Source organism: Sciurus carolinensis, chromosome 3, assembly GCF_902686445.1.
Source record: "Sciurus carolinensis chromosome 3, mSciCar1.2, whole genome shotgun sequence".
NCBI classification, from domain to species: domain Eukaryota; kingdom Metazoa; phylum Chordata; class Mammalia; order Rodentia; family Sciuridae; genus Sciurus; species Sciurus carolinensis.
Window position 1 is genome coordinate 131,657,061 of NC_062215.1, and position 18,610 is coordinate 131,675,670.

An 18,610-nucleotide genomic window follows, 5' to 3' on the forward strand; every position below is an offset into this window, starting at 1 on the left:
TAACAATGGATTCAGCTTTCCTTTTAAAGTCATTTAAAGAACTTCAGTTTTCTCCATGGAAAATGTTGAATTGAATGAACAGTTTAAGTATGAGATTGGTTTTAGTTTGTTAAAACTAAAATTAAGTGAGTTTGTGCCAGTTCCTAAAAAGCTAAGGGAAGGGTTTTATTTTCAACAGGAGTTTCTAGGTTATCTATCAGGGAGGGAAAACTATGATTAAGTAGATAATGAAGAAATAATTAAAGGAGCAGAGGTGTGGACAGAACAAGAGAGCGATGGAGAGGAAGCAAATGGTATAGGACCAGATTAATTTTTTATAGCGTTCAAGGTAGGATGGGGTAGAGGAAAACAAGATGATATTAGTTCCCATTGAGCACTTGCAAGGTATCATGCCCTATTCCAGCTGTTTTACATGTATTAATGTTTCAACTTCAAAACAAACTCTTAAAATATACTTTATCATTCCTATTAAACAGACGAGGATGTTGTCCCTAACATCACAATTAGTAAGGGATGATGCTCCCATCCTTAACCACTTGCTTTGTGCATTGATGTAGGTCACGCAGAATTGATTTGGAGATGAGAAAGCTTTCTCATCTTTTCTAATTTCTCAATTAAATAGAAATATTTCATCATCCTACAAGGGAAAGCTGGTGTCAAAAATATTAAAATGTTCACTCGAGCTTTATGTCATGTATTTAGGTTAGCAGAAAAAAGCCTAAGTTCTGAGATCAGACTCAGAGTTGGAATTCTGGCTTTGTTTCTTACAGCAGTGTGACCTGGGACATGTGACTAAAGTTCTCTAATCCTCTCCATTTTTTAACCTTGAATGGAGATAATTGTACCTAAGGTAACTTACTAGATTGTTGTGAGGAAAGCATGAAATCATTTACAGCACTTATATCTCATAGAGTTACATGAGCTAAAGTGTTGCCTGTTGTTACTATTCTATTACTATTATTATTATTGTGGTGGTGGTTGCCCCTGGCTGCCCAGTTGTGATTGCCTATATTGGTCAGTTGCTTCAGAAGCAGAAAAAAAAAAAAAAAAAAAAAAAAGGAGGTTGTGAGGTTTTTTTCTTTAGGTGAGGGCGATGGAGAAAGAAAACAGAAAAGGAGTAGCATACTGGTTATGGAATAGTAGCCTCCTTTAGATAGTTAGCTCATTGTATTCCAACATTCAATTAAAAAAATTAAAACCTACCTGATTGTATTAAATTGTTTTGCTTGACAAACTCCTATTTCCAAGTAGTAATTTCTGAAAGTGACATTTTCACTTTTATGTTAGCCACACACCATATGCATTATACTTCTAAGTGTTGATTACATACAATTGTTAAGAACACTAAATTTTTCTTTATTATAAAAAGCACACTGGGGCTGGGGCTGTAGCTCAGTGACAGAGCATGTGCATAGCATGTGTCAGGCACTGGGTTTGATCCTCAGCACCACATATAAACAGATATAATAAAGGCATGCTGTCCTTCTACAACTACAAAAAAATTTTAAAAATAAAATGCATACTGTGCTAAAATATTATAAATTCATTATAAGATGACTTTCCCCATTAAAACTCCATGATCATTTACATCCCCACCTAGATTGTTTGTGTATTAAAGTTTTACCATTTCTTCCATTATTTTTAATTACTTCAGTTCATTGATCTTTCATGGACATTTAGAATCAGAATTTAGTCACATTTTCTACAATTACTCTATGCATTTATCCTATTCCATGGTCTTCATTTGTGCTATATTTGAAATGAAAGGATGAACAACTTATTTTTAGCTTTTGAAGAGAGCAAAGTGACATTTCCTCGACTACTATTCAATTTATTTGTTTATTTCATACAGTTGATTCTAGAATTAAAATATCAGGAACTATTAAAACAAACTTTAGCATACATATGTATGCATAAATACTTTGTGTCAGATTTAAATTATAAAATTATTTGACTTGAGCAGTAAACATGTTAAGTTGATTTAAGTGGAAAATAGCATATTTGATTTCAAAAAGCTAGTAGTTTTGTTATCTACTGTTAGCTGAAAATGCAACTACTAGATTACAAACTATAGAAATTCCAAACATTAGAAGAAAATTTTGACTATGCAATTGATTCTAGAAATAACAAAGTTAGTGTAGTTAACTCTTCTTGTTTTAAAAGAGTGTGAGATAGATTTAAAGCTTATGAATTGAATCAGAAGAAAGGAATGAAATGAATAGTTCATCTTTACTCATTTTTCCCAAGAAGTCAAAGCAGAAATAAAACAAAACTGTAATCATTTTTTTTTTAACATTCTGGTACAGGTTTATAGGACAAATTAATTTTTGGTTCTAAGATTTCTGATAAGATATGGACCATAAACCCCTCCCCCACCCTATATAAATCCAATGAAATGATGCATTTTACCCATAAAATGAGCAAGGATGAGAGGATAGCTCAGTGGTAGAGCACTGGTCTACCCACATGCAAGGCTCTGGGTTTGATCTCCAACACTGCAGCAAAAGTATGATTTTTAGCACAATTTTAAAGAGTTCCTGGGTTCACTAATTCTATATAAAGCTCCAAAGCTAGATGCAGTTCTGCATTGTAATGTCTATCAAAAGAAACATAATGGGAAACAATTTTATACCCAAGTAATCACACGCCAAGTCTCCAGGTTTAAACTGACATAAAAGTTAGAAAACAAACTTTTTTAAACACCATCCAGAGCTGTAAAAAGTGCCTCTTCCCTGGTAAGTTCAGTGCATTAGCCTATGGTAACAGGGTAGCCTCTAAAATTGACATTTTATCAGGATTAAATAACCCCTACTTCAGTTACTCAAGTTCATTCTTTATGTGCCTCTCTCTGGCTGCCAGACCTTTGGCACCTCCAACAGAAGGTTTGAAGGAGGACTGAAAACATGAAACTCAAGTTGTTTTGTTTTTGCTCTCAATTGAACCCCTTGTCTAAACAGTTTGGTGGAAAGGAAGAAATGGAAACTGCTGTTTAGCACAAAGTATTTGGATGGACTGCAAATTATCACTTGTTTCCCTGTCTCTTTCTCTTTTTGCTATAGGTAACAGGGTTGGCTGCTTCCTTAATGAAACTTACAGTGTTTTAAAGAAAGCCGGTGGCTCCTACACATTACATAAGCCATAGTTAGTCTGCCTCAAAATGATTGCAGAATTATTGTAAATGTAGTTTCAGAAACCTGCTGCTAAAGTAGACCCAGCCAGCTTTTCAACTTTCAAAGCTGCTCTGTGTAAAGCAGCACATTTGGAAATCTGTTGCTGGTACACTCTCTTCATATCCTATTCCTAAGAAGTAAAATTTAACACGAGGGAGACATAAAATAGACGAAAGGATCACTAAAATGGAAGAAGGAATTCTAAGCAAATTTACTATCAGTTAGGTTTTCAAATACTTAGATGTTCATATGTTTAGAATGTTGATGTTATTTTCTTGTTAGCAAAATACCTCCTCTCTTGATTTCCATGCCAGGTGGCAAACTCCCACTCTACCAATACACAATCAGTTCTTTGTCTCATACTGTGATTGCTTTTTCAGGTAGGGAAAAGTAAATATCACCACCCCATCATCATTTAACATTAAATAAGCTTGACACAATAGACTTGACCATCATTATCAGTGTTAGGTAAGCTACTTCAATTCTTTGTGGAACAAGGTCATGTAGAAAGATAATTAAATACTAGGAATAAGGGTTTATTATTTTTCTTTTCTTCATGGGAGACATATTAACTTAATTCACGTGAAGGATTTCTTTTTCTTGTATGCCCTCATTTCAAGAGGTATTCCTACTTTTAATGGAAAGGTTGTGAGGATTTTGGGTTTTTTTTTTTTGTTTTTTTGTTTTTCTCAGTAAAATATTTTGTTATTTATTTTACTTTGCTATAATTTTGAACTTACTCATTTAACACAAGCCCTTTTCATAGGTATTGGTTCTTGAATGCCTTTTATTGTTAGGTGTGGACACATTATTTAACCTCCCCTCAGTTTCCTCACCTGTGAAAAACTAGAACCGTGATACAACTTTTTTGAGGATTGAAAGAAATATACATGTAGGGAATGTCAACAGAGGCCAACTGGTGACAAGCATTGTACAAGTGTTAGTTATCTTCCATGCAGATAGTGCAAACCATCCTCTCAATCATGACACAAATTTGAATTTGGCAGGAGTCCACAGGTTTCACTCTTCTGTTTTCTGTGATTTTGAGTGATACTGAACTCAACAACAGGCTTAAAAAGTGATTTCCTGTCTGAATCCCGAAAACTTTATGAATTGCAACTCCCTTCCCAAGTTTCATACTGTGCAGACATACCTCTCTAATTTTTCCAGAATTTTAAGTATTCATCTTTAAGTACATGAGATGCCCAGTTCTAAGAATATTTTCTGATTTTCTCATATTTTGTCATCTTCAAAGTGATTACGTAAACATCATTTCATGTGAATCTTACAGCAGTCAGATGAAGAAGCAGAATCTTCATTTTATTTATTTATTTATTTTTGAAATGGGGTCTTGCTATGTTGCCCAGGCTGGTCTGGAACTCCTTCATGGACTCAAGTGATTCCCGAGCCTCAGCCTTCCTAGAGCAGGCCTGTAGGTATGTGATACAGTACCACACCTGAAGGCAGAATCTTTATGTTTTCACTGCATGAATGGAGAAACTAAAACTCTCTGAAATAAAGTAATTCCCTCAAGGTCATATGGATGAATAATAATAGCTATTACTACTAATATTTTAAAGACTTAGTATTAGGTTGAACACATAAAATTGCTGATGATCTACCATTTTTAACCTATCAAGAAAAAGTAATTTCATATTGTTCAACCTAAATGCTAAGTGTATGTCATTTAATCCTCATATCAACCCATCCATTTTATTTTTTTATTTGTTATTTCTAGATACACTTCACAATAGAGTATATTTTGACATATTATATATACATAGAATAAGTATAACTTGTTCCAATTAGGATCTCGTTATTGTGGTTGTACATGATGTGGTGTTACACTGGTCATGTATTCATATATGAGCATAGAAAAGTTATGTCTGATTCATTCTCCTGTTTTTCTTATTCCTATCTCCCTCCCTTCCCTTTGCTCCCCTTTGTCTAGTCTAATGAACTTCTAATCTTCCTCTCCCGTGTGGTGGATTAGCATCCACATATCAGAAAGAACATTCTGCCTTTGGTTTTGGGGACTAGCTTATTTCATTTAACATGAAATTCTCCAGTTCCATCAGTTTACCATCATATGCCATAATTTCATTCTTCTTTATGACTGAGTAATAGTCTATTGTGTATATATACCACATTTTCTTTATCCATTCATCATCGTAGGGCACCTACATTGGTTCCCTAGCTTGACTATTGTGAATTGAGTTGCTATAAACATTAATGCAGCTACATCACTGTAGTATGCTGATTTTAAGTCCTTTGGGTATATACCCAGGAATGGTTCCATTCCAAGTTTTCTAAGGAATCTCCATACTGCCTTTCCAGAGTGGTTGCACCAATTTGCAGTCCCACTGGCAATGTATAAATGAACCTTTTCCCCCACATCCTTGCTAACATGTATTATTACTTCTATTCTTGATAATTGCCATTATGACTAGAATGATGGAATCTAGTATAGTTTTGATTTGCATTTCTCTAATTGCTAGAGAGGTTGGATTTTATATATATATATATATTTTTTTTTTGACCATTTGTATTTCTTCTTCTGTGAATTGCTTGTTCTGTTCCTTAGCCCATTTATTGACTGCTTTGTACAGAGGATTGAACCTAGGGGTGCTTAACCCTAAGCCACATCTTCAGCCCTTTTTATATTTTATTTAGAGGCAGGGTTCTGCTAAGTTACTTAGGGCCTCGCTAAGTTGCTGAGACTGCCTTTGAACTTGTGATTCTCCTGCCTCAGCCTCCAGAGGTGCTGGGATTACAGGTGTGCACCACTGTGCCTGGTGAGGTTGTGAGTTTTTAAAAACTTTTTATTACAAAAATTTTAGACATGAAAAAGTAGAAAGAAGAGTATGACAACTATCACCCAACTTTGAATCTTAATGATCTTTTCCCAGACTTGAACATAAAGGGTTTTAGCTAGTCTATAATCAAACCCAGAATTCTTTATTTATGCTGTCCTAATAGTAGCATATAAATAATGTAATGTTATTATCAGAAACTCTTGACAGTAATTTCTGAATTATTTTTTCAAAGCCCACTTTTTTTAGTTTGCTCAGAAAGGCATTGGAGTTATACAGTATTCTCAACAAGGGCTTAATTTTATTTTCACATTTGGTAATTTTTAACATTTTTGAAAGAGAAGACTAAGAATGAATATCAATATTGGCAATAGTAAAACCAAGGGGTACAACTCATCAAGATCAGTTAAATACATACCTCTCTGTCAAACAGAACCCAAGGGCTTGTGATAAGTAGCTTCCTAAATCTTGGTTTTTTTGAGAAGCAGATGAAGTGTTTCACTTGTGCTGAGTCACTGAATTGAAAGAGAGACAGATAAACCACAACCCAAATAATCACATTCTTTTTCTTCTAGGGTCTCACAGACATGAAACCATCAAAAATTGTGCTACCCGTCCTGTCTACAATAATTCTCACCCACTGCTTGTTCTGTTGATTTTGATGTTAGTCAACTACTTGGTGAACAGGGAATTTGATTATGTAAAAAGCTCTCTGGCTGCTATGTAGTTGTAAGCAAAAACAATTTTAGAAACTCAGATAATATTCAAAATCATAGGTAAGTATTTTATTGACTAAAATTTTTTTCTAAGTATTAAACATGTGCTAGTTATTTATACCAAGTAACAAAAAAAATTTTGCAAAATCATTTTATTTGACATTGCCACCCCCCCACCCCATCCTCCATCAAGACTCATCAAACAGCATTTTTGCTGGAAATGTTGACCATATCTCTTGGAACTTATTTTATCTAAAAGCTCATAAACCTTTTTCTGTTTTTCTTTGTTAATATACTCATTCAATTTTTATAGTAAATTTTAAGATAAGCCTAAGAGTCATTGTAAGAGCTTTATAAAATAGATAAATATGAACCTGCATAATTTTGTATTGTTCATGAAATCATCTGCCTTTTCTTCTCTATATCCCAATTTTATTTTCTTCATTTGTTTACAGCATGTTTAAAAAAGAGGTCTTCAAAATTCAGAACAGCAACAGTCTAGAAAAGAGGAAAAATTAAATTTAAAAACAAACTGCTTTTGAGTAAAAACAGTGCTTCTATGCAATGTTGTAACCTTTCGGGAGTCAATCTGGACATAGTTATCAAGAGCATTCAAGTTATTCATCACTTCTAAGTATAAGTATGCACTTATATACTTGAATAATTCCAGTCCTTGAAAAAGTTGCTAAGAAAAAACCCTAAATAAAAAAAAATTATACTATTTATAATAACAGACACATCTAAATTCTCACAGTAGGGAACAGTTACAGGAGTTATAGTACACCCACACCAAGACGTTTCTAAGCAATTCCATGTGGATGAAAGAAAACATGGATACCCTGCCTTACAAAAACCTGATACATATTTTCATTAATAAAGGTTCTGACGTCATAACCAAAGATTAAGTAATTCAGACCAATGGTTCTTCCAAGAGGAGTGCCTGTGCTTGGTGGTCTGTCAAGGGGTCAGAACCAGGCAGAAACAGTTATCTCAAGCTCCACTTAGCCTGCAGAAATGACTGAGTTGGACTTCTAAGTTCCAACTGAATCCAGCCTGATTTCTAACAAAAGAGTTTCTAGCCAAAGGTCCAACAAAATCTAAAATAACTAATAGGCACCAAAACGAAGTTTTATACTTGGATGACTTTATGTCCTCTGTGGCACCTTAACAGAAACCATGGATCCTAAGGGCCAAACCATTTCTTTCATAGGCATTGTATGGTGGCTACTCGACCCTTTTAAAGTCCCCAATATCCTTTAGCCAAAATGTGTAATGGCACTGACTGCAAGGAGCTGCTTTTTAAATGTAACTGTATCTAAAAGGTAGATCTGAATTCTCTAGGCCCTCCTTTAACACCAACCCCTCCCCCCAACTCAATTAGTAATGGACAAACGAATTAAACAGACACCTCTCAAAGAGAAGAAATACAAATAGCAAGGAAAAAAAAAAACATTCAACATCATTAGCAATTAGGGAAAAGCAAATCAAAACTTCACTAGATTTCATCTCACACAAGTCAGAATGGCAGTCATCTAGAATACAAACAATAGCCAGACATGGTGGCACACACCCGTAATCTCAGCAATTTGGGAGGCTGAGGCAGGAGGATCATGAAATTAGAGCCAACTTCAGCAACTTAGCAAGACCCTAAGCAACTCAGAGAGACCCGGTCTCTAAATAAAATATAACAAAGGGTTGGGATGTGGCTCAGTGGTTAAGCGCCCCTGGGTTCAATCCCCAGTACCAAACAAACAAACAAACAAACAAAAAACACAGAATACAAACAAAGTTTCCCTCTCTCACCTTGCTGAAAATCTATGCATCTGAATTCTTGGTTTCACACCTTGGACCAACAAGAAAAGTGACCTCTAATCCACTTCAATGTTTATAGCAACTCAATTGACAATAGCCAAGCTGTGGAACCAATCTAGGTACCCTACAACAGATGAATGGATAAAGAAATATATACGTAATGGACTATTACTCAGCCATAAAGAAGAATGAAATTATGGCATTTGCCAGTAAATGGATGGAACTGGATAATATCATGCTAAATGAAACAAGCCAATCCCCCAAAAATCAAAGGCAGAATGTTCTTTCTCATATATAGATGCTAATCCACAGCAAGGGAAGAGAAGATCAGAAGTTCATTAGACTAGACAAAGGGGAACAAAGGGAAGGGAAGGGGGAGGGATGGGAATAGAAAAGACAGTAGAATGAATTGGATATATCTCTCCTATCCATATATATAAATACATGACCAAAGTAACCCCACATCATATAGAACCACAATAATGTGATCATAATTGGAACAAGTTATGCTTATTCTGTGTATGTATAATATGTCAAAATATAGTCTACTGTCATGTATATCTAGAAAGAACAAGTAAGGAAAGAAATTTATCATTACAAGAATATACAATTATTCTGATAAATTGTTTACCTTATTCAAAGGACCATTCTTTACCTACCACTCTGCAGTTTCCTCCTTTAACCTTAACCAAGTACATTTTCTTATTGTCTTAATTTTTTCCTGGGATTTCCATTGATCCATTCATATCACTTAATATCTATATCTTTTTTTTTTCGTTTATGAATGGTTTTATTTTTTTTTATTTTTTATTTTTTACATTTACATAGGGTAATGATGTTTATTTTATTTTTCCCCTCCCCCACCCCTCCCACCCCTCTTTTCCCTCTACACAGTCCTTCTTTCCTTCATTCTTGCCGCTCTCCTTAGCCTCACTCTAAACCTAACCCTAAACCTAATGCTAGCCCCTCCCACCCCCCATTATATGTCCTCATCCGCTTATCAGCGAGATCATTCGTCCTTTAGTTTTTTGAGATTGGCTTATCTCACTTAGCATGATATTCTCCAATTTCGACCATTTGCCTACAAATGCCATAATTTTATCATTCTTCATTGCGGAGTAATATTCCATTGTATAAATATGCCACAGTTTCTTTATCCATTCATCAACTGAAGGGCATCTAGGTTGGTTCCACAATCTGGCTATGGTGAATTGAGCAGCAATGAACATTGATGTGGCTGTATCTCTGTAGTATGCTGATTTTAAGTCCTTTGGGTATGGGCCAAGGAGTGGGATAGCTGGGTCAAATGGTGTTTCCATTCCAAGCTTTCTGAGGAATCTCCACACTGCTTTCCAGAGTGGCTGCACTAATTTGCAACCCCACCAGCAATGTATGAGTGTTCCTTTTTCACCACATCCTCACCAACACCTATTGTTGCTTGTATTCTTGATAATCGCCATTCTAATTGGGGTGAGATGAAATCTTAGGGTAGTTTTGATTTGCATTTCCCTTATTACTAGGGATGTTGAACATTTTTTCATATATCTGTTGATTACTTGTACATCTTCTTCTGTGAAGTGACTGTTCATTTCCTTAGCCCACTTATTGATTGGATTATTTGTATTCTTCGTGTAGAGTTTTTTGAGTTCTTTATAGATTCTGGAAATTAGCGCTCTATCTGAGGTATGGTTGGCAAAGATATTCTCCCACTCTGTAGGCTCTCTCTTCACATTTCTGATAGTTTCCTTTGCTGAGAGAAAGCTTTTAAGTTTGAATCTATCCCAATTGTTGATTCTTGCTTTTATTTCTTGTGCTATGGGAGTCCTGTTAAGGAAATCTGATCCTGAGCCAACAAGTTGAAGATTTGGACCTACTTTTTCTTCTATAAGATGCAGGGTCTCTGGTCTGATTCCGAGGTCCTTGATCCATTTTGAGTTCAGTTTTGTGTAGGGTGAGAGATAGGGGTTTAATTTCATTCTATTGCATATGGTTTTCCAGTTTTCCCAGCACCATTTGTTGAAGAGGCTATCTTTTCTCCATTGCATATTTTTGGAACCTTTGTCTAGTATGAGAAAATTGTATTTATTTGGTTTTGTGTCCATGTCCTCTATTCTGTACCATTGATCTACCTGTCTATTTTGGTACCAATACCATGCCGTTTTTGTTACTATTGCTTTGTAGTAGAGTTGAAGATCTGGTATTGCAATACCCCCTGCTTCGCTCTTGCTACTGAGGATTGCTTTAGCTATTCTAGGTTTTTTATTCTTCCAGATGAATTTCATAATTGCTTGCTCTATTTCTGCAAGGTACATCATTGGGATTTTAATTGGAATTGCATTGAATCTGGATAGCACTTTAGGTAGTATAGCCATTTTGACGATATTAATTCTGCCTATCCAGGAACATGGGAGATCTTTCCATCTTCTAAGGTTTTCTTGAATTTCTTTCTTTAGTGTTCTGTAGTTCTCATTGTAGAGGTCTTTCACCTCTTTTGTGAGATTGATTCCCAAGTATTTTATTTTTTTCGATGCTATTGTGAATGGGGTAGTTTTCCTAATTTCTCTTTCTGAAGATTCATCACTTATGTATAAAAATGCATTGGATTTATGAGCATTGATCTTGTAACCTGCTACTTTACTGAATTCACTTATGAGTTCTAAAAGTTTTCTGGTGGAATTTCCAGGTTCCTCTAAATATATAATCATGTCATCAGCGAACAGGGATAGTTTGAGTTCTTCTTTTCCTATTCGTATCCCTTTAATTTCTTTGGTTTGTCTGATTGCTCTGGCTAGAGTCTCAAGGACGATGTTGAATAGAAGCGGTGAAAGAGGGCATCCCTGCCTTGTTCCAGTTTTTAGGGGGAACGCTTTCAGTTTTTCACCATTTAGAATGATATTAGCCATGGGCTTAGCGTAGATTGCCTTTATAATGTTTAGGAATGTTCCCACTACCCCAATTTTTTCTAGTGTTTTGAGTATGAAGGGATGCTGTATTTTATCAAATGCTTTTTCTGCATCTATTGAAATAATCATGTGATTCTTAACTTTAAGTCTGTTGATATGGTGAATGACATTTATTGATTTCCGAATGTTGAACCAACCTTGCATCCCTGGGATGAAACCCACTTGATCGTGGTGCACTATCTTTTTAATATATATTTGTATGCGATTTGCTAAAATTTTGTTGAGAATTTTTGCATCGATATTCATTAAGGATATTGGTCTGAAATTTTCTTTCCTCGATGTGTCTCTGTCTGGTTTAGGTATCAGGGTGATATTGGCTTCATAGAACAAGTTTGGTAGGGTTCCCTCCTCTTCTATTTCATGGAATAGTTTGAGAAGTATTGGAATGAGCCTTTCTTTAAAGGTTTTGTAGAACTCGGCTGAGAACCCATCTGGTCCTGGACTTTTCTTTGTTGGTAGGCTTTTGATGACCTCTTCTATTTCATTGCTTGAAATTGGTTTATTTAAGTTGTGTATGTCCTCCTTGTTCAGTTTAGGTAGTTCATATGTCTCTAGAAATTTGTTGATGTCTTCGAGGTTTTCTGTTTTGTTGGCATATAGATTTTCGAAATAGCTTCTAATTATGTTTTGTATTTCACTCGTGTCTGTTGTGATGTTTCCTTGTTCATTCCGAATTTTAGTAATTTGAGTTTTCTCCCTCTTTCTCTTTGTTAGTGTGGCTAAGGGTTTATCAATTTTATTTATTTTTTCAAAGAACCAACTATTTATTTTGTTAATTTTTCCAATTCTTCTTTTGTTTCGATTTCGTTGATTTCGGCTCTGATTTTAACTATTTCCTGTCTTCTACTACTTTTGGTATTGGTCTGCTCTTCTTTTTCTAGTGCTTTGAGCTGTAGTGTTAAGTCGTTTATTTGTTGATTTCTACTTCTTTTTTTGAATGCACCCCATGAAATAAATCTTCCTCTAAGTACTGCTTTCATAGTGTCCCAGAGATTTTGATATGATGTGTCTTTGTTCTCGTTTACTTCTAAGAATTTTTTTATTTCCCTCCTGATGTCTTCTGTTATCCATTCATCATATAATAGTGTATTATTTAGTCTCCAGGTATTGGAGAAGTTTCTGTTTTTTATTCTGTCATTTATTTCTAATTTCAATCCATTATGATCTGATAGAGTACAAGGTAGTATCTCTATCTTCTTGTATTTGCTAACAGTAGCTTTGTGGCATAAAATATGGTCTATTTTAGAGAAGGATCCATGTGCTGCTGAGAAGAAAGTGTATTCGTTCTTTGTTGGATGGTATATTCTATATATGTCCGTTAAGTCTAAATTGTTGATTGTGTTGTTGAGATCTATAGTTTCTTTATTCAATTTTTGTTTGGACGATCTGTCCAGTGGTGAGAGAGGTGTGTTAAAATCACCTAGTATTACTGTGTTGTGGTCTATTTGAATTCTGTAATTGAGAAGGATTTGTTTGACGTACGTGGATGAGCCAATGTTCGGGGCATAGATATTTATGATTGTTATGTCTTGCTGATTTATGCTTCCCTTAAGCAGCATGTAATGTCCTTCTTTATCCCTCTGATTAGTTTTGGTTTGAAGTCCACATTATCTGAGATGAGGATGGATACTCCAGCTTTTTTGCTGTGTCCGTATGCATGGTATGTTTTTCCCCATCCTTTCACCTTTAGTCTATGGGTGTCTCTTTCTATGAGGTGAGTCTCTTGCAGGCAGCATATTGTTGGATTTTTCTTTTTAATCCAATCTGCCAGTCTGTGTCTTTTGATTGATGAATTCAGGCCATTAACATTCAGGGTTATTATTGTGATATGATTTGTATTCCCAGTCAATTGACTCATATTTGTTTTTGACATGATTTGGTTTCTCCTTTATTTGGCTATTCCTTTAGGCTAGCGCCTCCTGTTGCTGATTTGCATCATTGTTTTTCATCTCTTCCTCATGGAATATTTTGCTGAGAATGTTCTGTAATGCTGGCTTTCTTTTTGTAAATTCCTTTAGCTTTTGTTTATCATGGAAGGATCTTATTTCATCGTCAAATTTGAAGGTAAGTTTTGCTGGGTATAAGATTCTTGGTTGGCATCCGTTTTCTTTCAGGGCTTGGTATATGTTGTTCCAGGCCCTTCTAGCTTTTAGGGTCTGGATTGAAAAGTCTGCTGATATTCTTATTGGTTTCCCTCTGAATGTAATTTGATTCTTTTCTCTCGCAGCCTTTAAAATTCTGTCTTTATTTTGCATGTTAGGTATTTTCATAATAATGTGCCTTGGTGTGGGTCTGTTGTAATTTTGTATGTTTGGAGTTCTATAAGCCTCTTGTACTTGGTTTTCCATTTCATTCTTCAGATTTGGGAAATTTTCTGTTATTATTTCATTGAATAGATTGTTCATTCCTTTGGTTTGTTTCTCTAATCCTTCCTCAATCCCAATAATTCTTAAATTTGGCCTTTTCATGATATCCCATAATTCTTGTAGATTCTGTTCATGATTTCTTACCATCTTTTCTGTTTGGCCAACTTTGCTTTCAAGATTAAATAATTTTTCTTCAATGTCTGAGGTTCTGTCTTCCAGGTGTTCTATCCTATTGGTTATGCTTTCTATGGAGTTTTTAACTTGGTTTATTGTTTCCTTCATTTCAAGTATTTCAGTTTGTTTTTTTTTCAGTATCTCTAACTCTTTATTGAAATGATCTCTTGCTTCCCGTATTTGGTCTTTTAACTGTTGATTGGTGTGATCATTTAATGCCTGCATTTGCTCTTTCATCTCCTCCTTCAATGCCTGCATTTGCTCTTTCATCTCCTCATTAGCTTCCCTGATCGTTTTAATTACGTACATTCTGAACTCCCTTTCTGACATTTCTTCTGCTGTGCTGTCATTGGGTTTTATTGATGTAGTATCTAGGTTTGTTTGGGACATTTTCTTCCCTTGTTTTCTCATATTGGTCAGTTGTCAGTGGGACCCTGAGATATTGCAGTTTTCCGCTACTGGCTTATAGTGTCCCGGTAGATTTCCAGTGTATCACCTCCCAGCCTTCAGTAGCCTGATGTCTTGGAGGAATCTGATAAAGCAGCTCATCTGAAGAAAACTGCCCCTAGCCCCCTACTGGTTCCACGGTTTGGAACTGGCTCTGTGCGGAAATGCTCTCACTGTGGGCCTGCGCCGTGCAGCTGGCCGTGTGGGAGGAGCCCACTGCCGGAGTGCGCAGGGCTGCCTGTGGATGACTCTAGCTGCCCTGCCCGGCTCCAATAAGCCACCTCTATCTGGGCCTGCCACCCGGGCCGAGCTTTACCCAGTGGGCAGACTCACCCGTGGCTCTATTTCAGTCCGAGTCTCTCAATGCCTCCCCTTCTTAACTCCAGGGTTCTGGAGCGACTGGGGGTGCAGTCTCCCTCTAGGCCGCCATCTTGGATCGCCCCGTGAAGAGAGCTCTATATCTTTTATAGTTATAATACATCTGAGGAGCAAGTCCTTCCATGTTATTTTATTATTTGCAAATATATCAACCATTTTGAAGAATAATGTGCACATCATTCTGTGTTGTATACTGAATTTTGACATAAGGGAAAGTACCATGTTTGCTATCATGCTAACTCATTTTCATGTGATCTTTGGATTAAAACTTACATTATCATTGTTAGGTCGGGACTTGAGTGGCTTCGTGGGAAGGAGCAAAATGACTGAGGGAACAGGTAGCGTGCCAAAGAGCGACCAATCAAACACGGACAGATAAACCTCACTGACCCTTATGTCCACCTATCACTCAGCAGGACTCCCTGCCTATTCTGACCTATAAAGACCCTGGGAGCCCCAGCCACCTGCGATTTTCTTTGGCTCTCCACCCTGACCTGTACTCTGGGGGCCTGGGAATTTCCACCGAGAGTCAAATTCCAATAAAGTTCATTTTCTATCTGCTTTTGTTTGGCCACCAGCCCTTACCCTCAAACTTACAATCATTACTGTGAAAAAAGGAACACAAACAATAATAAATGCTGAAGAAGATGTGGAGAAAAAGGGACACTTTTACACTGCTGGTGGGATTGTAAGTTAATACAACCACTATTGAAATCTGTATGGAGCTTCCTGAAAAGTCTAGAAATAGAAGACCATATGACCCAGCCATGCCACTCCTTGGTATTTAGCCTCCTTTTCCTTTGTTAGCATAGATGAGGTCAGTTGGCAGCCTTGTACTGAGCAAGAAGATACAGAGGGGTTAATATATTTAGGAGTGGGTCAGAATTGGGAAAAGAATTCCAGCAATCGTTTTAGTCTGGCCAAGGTATGCTATAAGGAGTCCCTATGTCCTAGAAAGAGATGGGGGAGGTTTTCCTCCACTGAGGAGAGGGAGAAGTTGGCAGCATTCAGGAATGCTATGAGAGACCTGATTCCCAGGGCTGGAAACTGCTCAAAAGGAATTTACTTATAGTTGGGCCTGAAGGAAGGATTGCCCTCAAAGAAAACATGATACCATCAAGATTATGTCAAAGGCTGTTCTAGTTTACTTTTATATAAATAAAAGATCTACCTCCTCCCTGTCTCTCTAAATCTTAGCGCACAGAGTACTGGAAGTCGTGGTGTGAGAGGGAACAGTAGAGCAACCAAAGGCAAGGAGTCAACTTTCTAATTCCTAGGAACTGAAAGGGTTCGGTAGATTCAGCCCTGCTTTTCACCATTCTCTCCATTGATGTTTATCAGGCCAGGGCCCTTTAAGAATCACAAAGAATTTCCTGCACCTAGGAGTCTGACATTGAAACCCCAGAAAAAGGATGTGGAAGGATATGTGTTGAATGAGCATCTTTTAAGCTACAGGCACAGGTTGCCCCATTTAGGAAAATTAAGATGTCCTAAACTTTAAGGAAATGTAACCAACTTTAGTAGGAGAAAACTAAAATATTTGGAACTTATAAGAACACTATCAGTTGTTAAAGTAGTTTAAACTCTCAATATCCAACCTAGCAAGAGGGAAAGATTGGCCTAAGTTATCAGTTATGTTTATTTCCCCTGCTCACCCTCTCAAGATGGTTCACATGAGAGGAGAAATCATAAGATCATACAAATTTAGAACTAAAAGAGGCCTGGGGATAATTTCTTCCCCTTTTATTTATGGATGAGAAAGCATAGAAAGGTAAATAGGTAAATGTAGGAAGCCAAAAAGTTGCAAAGTCTAGATAATCTATAAGATGAAAATCAGAACCCATGAAATTTTGAGTTTATTCCAGAAAATGTCATTATATTTAAACAGTTTCTCTGAAGGTTTGGATATGTTTATTGTCTCTATTTTCGTTTATTAAGGAACAGATCAATGTTTTTCACAATAGTTCTTTGCTGACACAATGGAAATCTACAAAAATGGGTACTAGACTATTTTGGGACCATTGTTCAGGAGTGCATTTATCTTAGAAATGGTTACCATGGAGATGAGCACATGTTGTGTGACTCTACAGCTGGCAAGTTAGAGTCATCTATGCTACTTAGACATAAATAACTATATATGCACACAGATGTACAAGGTCCCATGCACACATGCTCACTCAAGTTTTGTTGTTCTTTTTGTAATATAATAATAATAATAATAAAATTTCATCCAGTGCTGACCTCTGGTGGTGGAAGGGCCTGCAAACTCTAGACATTTTAAAGTATATTACTTTACAATAATATCAAAACCACTTTTTAAAAAATGTCATCAGTCTGCATCAACTTAAAAGGATAACTTAATATGTAAAATAAATGAGAACATACCTTTTAGGCATCATTTCTATTTAAAGTACAAATATAAAAATAAAATGGCAAAAAACAAACTCAAAAAATATTACTAAAACTTCAGTTATTTTCCCCCTAGCTTTCAATAATATTAAATACTGCTATTTGTTTTCTCTCTTTCTCCCTCTCTGCATATATTCATCTAGCCAGTTCATTCATATCTTTGTAATTTTGTTTCCTTTCCTGTGTATTGCCTTTATTTTCCTTCAATAAATTTTTGTAGTGCATCTTAATTATAAAAATAGTAGGCCTCATTGCAGCATATTCTTATATACATATACTTTGATCATACCAACCCTTCCATTACCCTCTGTACTCTTTACTCTTCTCTCCTACTTTCCCTGATCATCATCTTCCTTTTTTTTTGTTGGGGATTGAACCTAGGGGTGCACATCCCCAGTCCTTTTTATTTTTATGTTTTTATTTTGAAATAGGGTTTCACTAAGTTGCTAAGACTTGCCTCAAACTTGTGATCCTTCTGCCTCAGCCTCCCAAGTTGCTTGGATTATAGCCAGGTACCACTGCGTCCAGCTCCTTTTCCTCTTCTCCAGTAGTCTCCTTTCCATATTCATGTTGTCTATCCCAAAGATTCCACATATGAGGGAAAACATGCATCATTTGTTTTTCTGAATCTGATTTATTTTGTTTAACATAATTATCTCTAGTTCCATTTATTTTACTGTAAATGAAAAGATTTCTTTTTTTAATGGCTGAATAATATTCACCTGTATGTATACTCCACATTTTCTTTATCCATTCATCCATTGATATTGACAGGCACCAAGGTTTATTCCATTGTCAGGAGCAGCAACTGAATTACGGGTCTTAAACTGTCCTGTGACAGAGGTGATGCCTCTTTTGGTATCTCTCAGTGTGAAAGCTTCAATTTGAGACTGCCCAGGTGCTATGGTGACACCCTATTCAATAGGAGGTTCTGTACCAGTCACAGAGTTATTCAGTTCTTGACCTTGAAGTTCAGATGCCAGATGGAGGAGTAGAAAGTTATGGGTGCAAGCTGATAATCACATCTGGGCTGTTCATACTCATGACCTTGGTTCTGCTTAGTTTGAAGAAACTTTCTCCCAATAAATCCTTCTGATGTTTATACATACATAATAAACGAACTGAGCTTGTTGTGTGTCACTACTTCCCTACCAGGGTTGTAGTCAAGCACTGAGACCCAGCTTTTTCTCTACGTGTGTTTGTTTATCTTTTCTCCATCCCCTCATGGTCAGGTCCAGGAACCTGAATTAACATCCATGCAGGTCACAGTATTTCATTGTTTGGCTATCGGGAATTGTGCCATGATAAACATGTACATAGAAAGTATGTCTATAGTACACTGGCAGTAATTCCTTCAGTTAT